The sequence below is a fragment of the Amphiura filiformis genome, chromosome 13 (genome assembly GCF_039555335.1).
Source record: "Amphiura filiformis chromosome 13, Afil_fr2py, whole genome shotgun sequence".
Taxonomy (NCBI): Eukaryota; Metazoa; Echinodermata; class Ophiuroidea; order Amphilepidida; family Amphiuridae; genus Amphiura; species Amphiura filiformis.
In genome coordinates this window covers 13871013-13880472 of record NC_092640.1, presented here as the reverse complement: position 1 = coordinate 13880472, position 9460 = coordinate 13871013, and the positions used below count along the sequence as shown (strand labels likewise).

At 38.2% G+C, this 9460-nt stretch overlaps 1 long non-coding RNA gene across 3 annotated transcripts; it reads right to left on the bottom strand.

Annotated features, from left to right (window-relative positions):
• Positions 1-687: 687 nt before the first annotated feature.
• Positions 688-5486, bottom strand: LOC140168020 (uncharacterized). Of its 3 annotated transcripts, XR_011861128.1 has the most exons (4): positions 5171-5486; positions 3679-3799; positions 2358-2485; positions 688-1326 (listed from the first exon to the last, which is right to left on the bottom strand). It is a non-coding gene; the product is annotated as an uncharacterized lncRNA (long non-coding RNA). The 3 variants fall into 3 exon arrangements; XR_011861129.1 differs by lacking the exon at positions 3679-3799; XR_011861130.1 differs by lacking the exons at positions 3679-3799; positions 5171-5486 and adding an exon at positions 2670-2688.
• Between the last annotated feature and the right edge of the window lie 3974 nt (positions 5487-9460).

The window sequence follows — 9460 nt, the reverse complement described above, 5'->3', positions numbered from 1 at the left end:
GGTCGCACAGAACAAGTTTGTATTGGATAGTGGGTCACGGTCACCAGAGGTCATCCAGGGGTCATCTGAAGTCAAATTAGCAAAAACTGTCGTATGGGCATGAAACTTGGTGGGTACAGTCAACATTTAGAACCAAATTTTGGAAGCTCATTTCGGAGTCAGCCAGGGGTCACCTGAGGTCAAATTACTAAAAACTGTCGTATGGGCATGAAACTTGGTGGGTACAGTCAACATTTGAATTTCGGGGTCATCTGAGGTCACCATTTAGAGCAAAATTTTTGGGAGGTCATTTCGGGGTCGTCTGAGGTCAATTTAGATGAATTCTAATAGTTGCCAAGGCTTTCTATAGTTGTTGAAAGCTTCAAATACTAAAAAAAGGGATTTTAAAATTTTGCAGAACAAATTATTCTTGCTGGTTCAGTAGTAATTTGCACAATAATGAATTATTTTCAGATTTTGCAACTAAATAGCAAAAAATAATGCGGCAAAAAATAATAATGCGGAGGAGGAAGATTGACCACCGCGATCGAGTTTCAAGGACCGTATTGAATATTTGTGGGGAATTTTTTCAAACTGAAGGTTTAAAAAAATTGACCGACCTACCAACCTGTTGCGCATTCGACTCCAAGAACAATTGCTTTCCCACAAAAAAAGCGTAGAGCCACAGCGCCATTGGTGCTCTTGTTCTATAGTGAAAGCCATTTTCCATTCATCATTACGGCATTCCTGTAACTCTCTTACAGGACTTGATAGCGTTGCTGTAGCTCGCCGATTTGATCGTGTTGTCGTAAATCGCCATTTGGACTTGATGGCTTTGCCGTAACTTCGCTGGTGGGACTTTGATGGCTTTGTCGTAACTCATCTTTAGCTTACTTTGTGGGGGTAATTGAAAAAAACCACACCCTAATCTCTGGGGGGGGGGGGTAACTTGCCTTTTCTTTAACTCGCCTTTTTTTAACTCGCCTTTTTTTTAACTCGCCTTTTTTTACTCGCCTAGTTACCACTGTGTCCAGTATTTGTTGACTTAATTGTAGTCCACATTATCATAATTATATATTATGAGTTCCACTGTGTGGTAAAACATGTTCCAAATTAACAGTGATGGCTAGTGGCTACCAGCCAGCTAGTCCACTAAACCTAATTGATAGGTAGGCGAGGCCGTAACAGCCATATGTTGACAATGTCTTTTTCTGTCGATAGTTTTCCCCTCGAAGTTAAATTCGCTTGATTTTTAGTTGAAGTGCCGTTGAAGCTATGGAGCATTTACCTGTCTCTTGCTTAAGCTTGTTGCTGCAGGTGGTTCCTTCCAATAAGTTCATATTTCATCTGTAAAGAAAAATAACCAAAATATCAATTAAAATATTTAGATTTTAATATTGAACAACCTACAGATCCCCAAAAGTGACATAGAAAGAAAAAATATCTTTGGGCCTGAATTAGTAGCACGGGCCTGACCAGGGTTGTCACCAGGACCCAAATAGTACTGGTTAGCATAGCGAGCGAAGCTCTCGCGCCTCGCACTATCTTTTTAGTTGAACGCTAGGGATTTTTTTTCCTCTTTTTATGATGAAATATCATCATCCACTTCCGAAATATAAAAAAATTGGAAAAAAAACTTAAAAAAACCCCAATTTAGTGAGTGCCAGACGGCCCAGTCCAGCGTGGTGACAACCCTGGGCCTGACTATTAATAAGGGGCCCATGCTACTAAGTCAGATACTATCTTGGGGCTTGAAGTTACTATCTTGGGGCCTGAGTTACTAAGCCAGGACTTATGGCCTAATCCTTTCATCAATTAATATAGCAGTTACTCATGGACTGTCTTTTGGAACTTGAAGGAGAGCAATAAATAGCTCTTCATGAGCCTTCAAGGAGAGCCGTTTCACATGTCAAACATCACTCTCCTATATCAGATTTAAGGGGGTACTACACCCCTGGCCAATTTGGTGCCTAATTTTGCATTTTTCTCAAAAATTATAGCACATTTGATACAAGTAAGATATATATGTATATTATAGGGGCAAGGAGTACAACTACGGTACTGCACTGAAAATTCAGCAACTCAAGGCAAGTAGTTATTGATTTATTGATCAAATACTGGTTTTCCCTCATTTTTGACTGTAACTCCACAACTGTTGTTTGTGCTGAAATAAAATTTCCAGTGCAGTAGTTGTAGTCCTTGCCCCTATAATATACATATAATACTTGTCACAAATGCACTATAATTTTTGAGAAAAATGCAAAAATATGCACAGAATTGGGCAGGGGCGTAGTACCCCCTTAAGGAGAGCAGTAGAGAGCAATGCTCTCACTCTCCTCAAAAGGCAGTCCCTGGTTAATCATAGTACATGTACATACCAGCTTTTTGTTGTACCAGTACTGTTGAGTTCATCACTATACATTCTGATTAAAAGCCACCACCTCCTGAAAACAGTTGCTGCAACATAACTGTACAGTTCACATCAAGTTGACATCACTGGTATCACCTAGTTGGGAAAATTCAAGAAACAAAATATTAAAATGGAGAAACGTTTTACAAGAACAAGCATGTTTCACTGTGCCTCCAGGTTTCTGAAATTGGGCTGCTCCATGCTGCAAGCCCCAGAGTTACATATATGGGAGGCCTAAGCACGGTACCAATTCAAAATATATTTATGGAAATTGTTTTACCATTTATTTGCACACAAAAGTAAACTGCGGATTTACTGCGCACCTTTTAGATAAAAATTTGATCATTGCATCTGTGTGTGACTTGTACGGCATGCGAGTCCCGGTCCCCGCATTCCGTGCATCCACGGGTATTCATACTTGTCGGTGAACTTTAAAAACACCCCTTTTGCATCTCATTTCGCTGAAGTTTTTAGGGAAAACACCCTTTTTTAGCGATTTCGCAATTATTTGCCCTTCGACAATACCCATATTTTCGCTAAAACGCGAACGATATTTCTAACATACCCTTTTCTGACAGAAACACGTACGCTGCTCCATGAAAATACCCTTTTTTTCAATTTCGCGAACACGTGGTTTGGAAAAACACCCCTTTTTTGTGTGTTTCGCGAATCGCATTTCTTCATCTGAAAACACCCCCTATTTCGCGAAATTTTCGACGAGCATGAATACCCATGGATGCACAGAGTGCGGGGACCGGGATGCGAGTTGTGTTGGAGATCAATGGTGGTGCATCCGTAGTGTACGTAGCACACGTATTGCAATTTGGCATTTTGCCCATTCATGCCTAAAGGCTAAACTATGATCAGCTCATCATCATGTGTGAGATGGGAGTCAGGACTAACTATAAAAAAATGCCCAAAATTTTCCGCTTTACAAATGTCAAATTCCGCTTTTTTCCGCCTTTGTAAATTTTGCGATAAAAATTTTCACAAAAAAAAGCCTTACGCCTTAACATTGGAGATTGTCAATTTCGCACAAATAGCATTTGATTTAAGCATTGCTTGCGACCACCTGCATGGCAGTGCATGCATGCCATTCTACATACACATATATTAATACCATGTTGTTTCTTGTTACAAGTCTTATTTGTTCCACCTTATAAAAAACCGAACAAACTTAAGGTTCCCTCAAAGATCATGTTGTCCGCCCGGGGTTGTCTGCATCCCAATTTAAATGCATGAATGTCACTCTCCTCAAAAGGCAGTCCCTGGTTACTCATTGTACATACCAGCTTTTTGTTGCACCAGTAGTACTGTTGAGTTCATCACTATACATTCTCATTAAAAGCCACCATCCTGAAAGCAGTTGCTGCAACTGTACAGTTCACATCAAGTTGACATCAGTATCACCTAGTTGGGGAAATTAAAGAAATAATATCTTAAAATGGAGAAAAGTTTTACAAGAGGGGCCTCTAGACTTCTCGCGTAAATTCACATAATCATGCGCCAGTCCTGCATTACACAACGCACAACTAGCGTAAAGCATTCATATACACTCCTATCAAAGCAGCCAATCAGAAAAGTATGAAACATGCATTGATTGTGTATATTGTGCATTCTGCGTAGTCTACGGCAGTGTTTCATGCGTGTTTGTGTCACATAGGATTGATTCATTTTTTCGGGCGGGTTTATATTTGGTTCTATTTTCCAACATTTTGAGTGATAATTTGTTACATAAAAAAAGTTAAAATTATGTGTTTTTTTCTTGTCGTGTATGACAAGAGCTTATTTTGGGGGCTTTGAGGGGCGTTAAGCAACACAGGGTAAAATCAGGGGTGCAGCGAAATTGAAGGGGCTGCAAAAACAGGGGTGGCAAAAACAAAAACAAAGGGGTGGCAAAAAGAATTAATAAATAAAAAAGGCAGAAAAATTTGATAAAGCATACAAATTTTTGAAAAAATGTTGCTATACATCAAAATGTGTTGCTTTTAGGGTGCTAGCACCTGAAATCTTTTTTTTTTTTTTTTTTTTTGCTCTTCACTTTTTCAAACAACTGGAAAAAAATGGGTCAACCTTTTCGGGCTGTTGAGGAAGGGGCAGCAAAATTTAATTTTCTTCAGCCCCCGGGGTTGGGGCAGCCACGGTAGGCCCTACACCACTGTATGAAATAGATTAATAAACACATATTACTTAGGCCCTATTGCTCGAGAAATTAGGCAAAATACTGCACTTGCGCTGATGTCGATTCGTCTAATTTTGTCTTCCCCCTTTGGGGCTCATGCATTAGACGCACCAGCATCAGCGCATATGCATTATTTTTCGAGCAGTAAGTAATACGCATTCATAATTACCTAATTAGCCAGCGAATTAAGTGTTAAAACGATTTAGAAAGGTACAAATATTAGTGCCTTTCGCGTGCATTTGAACGTGAATTTTAAAACCGAAACTCTTATTGAATATACCCCAATAAGTGTATTGTGAAAATTCAACCATTCGCGTACCATCATTCGCGTACCATCAACCACTCGGCTTTAAAATCTAGACAGCAATGCCTGGCGCTAAACTGCGTGCATGCCATATCAAATCAATTGTCATTGATACAGGTTGTTTTAATGACTGATGTTTTTCGTGGCCTGATCCCGGCCTGGCCTAGCCTACAATATAAGAGTGAATCAGTCATGAGTCACGACACTGCTCTTGTTTACGGTGTAAAAGATGGCCTTATAAACCATGCACACTACACGTGAAAATAATTGAAATAACTTCAGCTTTTATACTTACATTGTTTACCACCAGTGCCACTGCACCGCACCGTGAACGCCGAGGCTGTGCATAGTCAGTGCATCCATGTCACTGTGGTCTGAGCGGGTCTGTGGCGACGATCTTTCCTTCTCAAAATCAAGTTAAATATTGCGATCTGACGGTGTGCAATGGACTCAATATGTTACAAAACCACAAAAGTTTCACCATGATGACTAAAAATCGTGCAAAGTTGATTATTTTGGTTTAAAAATGGGAAAATTGTAAAAACTACTAATGGCGGACGCAACAGAAATTTTTTTTTAAACATCAGCTACCAAATTTGCTGGCAAAGAGGTTTATTCATGGTTTATTCCCTGCATCGGTACTCAGCTGTTTGTTTTCAAGCTCGCTTTATGTTTAGCGAACAAAAGCTACCCAAATCAGCCAAATGTCGGGCTTTAATCAGGGCTCCGTTTGTCTTTATATTCCCATGGTAGCATCATGAACGAAGAATGGGGCACAATAGTAGCTGAAAGCAATGACGTAATCAAAATCTACTAAATATTCATATTTTAGCATTTTTCACTGCACCAATATTGGATTACTGAACGATTCAGTCCTCACCATCAGCACAACCCGATGACCGTGCGTAGATGTTGATAGGACTGGAGGATTCAGTCTAATGCCACATGCCATGACTCGCAAACTTGTATGTTCTAGGTAACTAGGCTAGGCAAACCTTAGTTAACACATTTACTAGTCAGCGAATTCGCCGAGACCGGGGCCCCAACACAATGCATATTTACATAGAAATTTGAATTTTTTCGAGAATAGGTGGGTGAAGGAAACCTACATAAATATGTTTTCTATACTTCACTTGACCCAAATATATGATTTTTTATGGTGATAATCAAGTCGCACATGGAATTTTAGAGGGATTTTGATAGCAGTTCCATTAAAAAAAGCTGCCATCGCCATGAGACTAAGTCTAAGATCTAGAAACACCCCCTAAATGCCGTTTTGGGCCTTGGGGAATTTTGCTAGCTGAATCTTTTTGATGAAAGTCAATCTTTGACAAGATGTAACTTTGCTACGGAAAGTGCTATGAAAAAAAGGTTTTCAGTTTTGGCTTAGTTTACTCAAGGGCTTTAATTTGATATATAAAACGATGCAATTTGATGGCAAATTTGAATTCACCTAGGATACCTATATGTTCAGCTCGACAGACTTCAACAAGCTATGATTTGCTTTAAAACATGCTTTCGCGGAAGTTGCAGTAGTTTTGGCATGCTGGTCACTGACAAGAAAAGGGGAAAACTTTTTTTTTCTTTTTTTTTTTTTAAATGGTATTTAAAAAATGAAATTCTCACGCACAAGTCTAAAAGGTTAACTGCTTTTGCCTTGGAACATGTTGAATAGCTGATCTTGATCCGCTTAACACAATCAAACTTCTTACCGAGTTAAAATTATGCAAATTTCCTAGCACTCCCCCACGGCCACGCACCCACTTCATGACATCACATGCACAGAACTGACGAATCGTGTGCGTAGGATCGGTGAAATTTTTGTAAAATTTGGTAAAAAACAGCTCGTGCATATTGTCCATCTACGTTGAAAAACTGGTTCCTCCGCTCGATGAAGTGATCACGCTACATGCAGCGGCAATGACCGCTGAATGCAGCGTGATTCAAATGTGACCCCTCGGCACAACTCAGCCCGGATGTCGCCAGTGCCACTATTGAGATATGCTCCATCGAACTTAACAATAAACAATAGGAAACAAAGGATTTATTGACTGTTTTATTGATTTTTCACTACTTAAAGGAGTATTTCGTGATCCTAGCATCCTCTTTTTATGACATTTTTCAGTAAAAAAAAAAAAAAAAAGCATATTCCCAAAATTTCAGTTGATTCCGATATTGCGCTTTGCGAGTTATGCATGATTATGTGTATTACACTGCTCCATAGACAATACGTTGTAATTTCGTTCTGGTGCACCAGAACGAAATTCAAATTTCATGATATCTTTGCTAAACGAATTAATCTGCAAGAAATATTTTGTACATAAGCATTATGTAGCCAGAGGTTTCCAGTGATATAAAAATCTCAACTTTTTTTGAGAAAAGTGGGGGGATGAGGCTGTGGATCACGAAGTGCCCCTTTAAATGTCAAGTACTATAGACATGATATACATCATTTTAAAGCTAATTTCAAGCAGAATATTTTGGTTGAATATCTCAAAAATGATGATTGGCGACTTCGGGGCTCGGTTGTGCCGAGGGGTCACAAATGTGGTCGTGAATAAATTCTTTAGAAATCGAGATCACTAAATCAATGCATAGTTCACAGATGTTGAAACGCTCATTAGGCCCCTAACAGTCTATTTTGAGTTTCCCGTCACATAATTTCTGAAAACAAGTGAGGTAACTGTTTCATTATTCATTATTCATTATTTTTCTGCCTTTCATTATATGACCAAAACGCATGTAAAATGTGTTGTTATTTGCTGCTCACTTACTTGAAGATGGATGTTTAGCCCAAATGAGTTTCAAAAGTATATTAAAAAGAGTCTGCAAGGTTGACAGCAAAATGTATGTTTTGATTTTGATTTTTCCACAAAAAATAAAGGGACATTTCAGGGTCAGAAAATGAAGTGAGGGCGGGTGACTGGAAACTCAAAATTGACTTTCCTTGGCCTTATAGGTGCTGTGACATAGTCTAAATTCTGACCGGAAGATAAAAAATGTTACCTACAGGAAAGACTGTAGAGCAGACCTGAGCCTCGATCGTGCACCACATAGAGTACTATACTGCGCCAATAAAGAATCCTTACACTTGGAAAAATAATCACAATTTCCAAACGGAACAATATATGGGTAAATTTGTGTTTTTAATAGACGCACTATCTAATCCTGCGCATTATGACACCACATTGACTCCAATGTGACTTCAAGAAGCAAAGTTACAAGCATTTGATTAGACTAAGTTCCAGTTTTAAAAGTGACAAACTGGCCTATTCAAAACTTCACAGACTAAACATCTGGTTTGAGAGTAGTGAATTGGTAATTTATGCGTTTGACTTTAATTTAAAACAAAAGGAACAAATTAAAACTGAAACAAAAGAACTCACAAATAAAATGAAAGTTATGAAAAGTACAGAGAAACAAAAACTGAAATAAAAACTGCTTTAAATAACGCTTCATTGAAGAAACTGCGTTGTCTCTTTGTTTCTCTTGTTGGAATCTTTTTGCGCCTTATATAGGCCAGTGTGTTACTTTTAAAACTGAACCTTCGTCTATTCAATTGCTTGTAACTTTACTTCTTGAGGTCACATTGTTGTCATAATGTGCAGGTTTAGATAGTGCATCTATTAAAAAAACAAATTTACCCACATATTGTTCAGTTTAGGCTAATGAATGTTGATCCCCAGTTTCCCGTTACATAGTTTTTCATGACTGGGTAGGTGACTGTTTCATTATTCATTATTTTCAAACTTTCATTATCGGTGCAAAGTTAATTACGGAATGCTATGTTTTGAGGCCCAAATAAAATAATAAAGTATAGTTAGTAATGACCATGCTTCACTTCAAAACAAATTTTAATTAAGCACATCTTCTTTGGAATCTTCAAATTAACCTATAGGTTGTGCAACATATGAAAGCACCAGAAGTCCATGATAGTCTTTGGAGAACCACTTTTCCATATAAATACACTGTGTCTGTGTGTTCTATTGCACACTACTTTTTACAAACCAAACTACTCTCCACTAGCACATCTTTGGAAGCAATATTTATACGGAAATTAGTTTGTCTACTTGCACAAACTGGAGGTTGCTGGTAAAAATCATCACAGGGTGCACGTGTTAATAATAAAACAACCATGCAAGAAATTGACAAATAAATCATTTTATTTATAAGTTTATTTTATTAAATACATATATTTGTAAGAAAAGCAGAATAAATTTGACTTCAAATTTTATTTATTTTATTTATTTTGATGTTGTCTATATATAGCGCTACATAGTGCACGGTAGAAATGCTTTCATATTTGTTCATACGCTGGTTCCCATGAACTTGGCTGCCTCTCTTTGTGTTCGGTCTATCCATTTAGTGGTAGGAGAAACTTAGATGCAGGGAATTGCTAGTCTCCAGTAAATGCGCCTCTACGATATCGCCATTTTACCACATAGTTTAACCCAGCGTTTGTAAAGACTATTCGGGCCGGTCAGGGTCGGCGTAAAAGTGCTTAAAATACGTGTCGGACGTGAAAGATGACATTAAAACTATCCTTTTTTCTTAAAAACTTGAAAAATGTGAAATAATGGAAAAT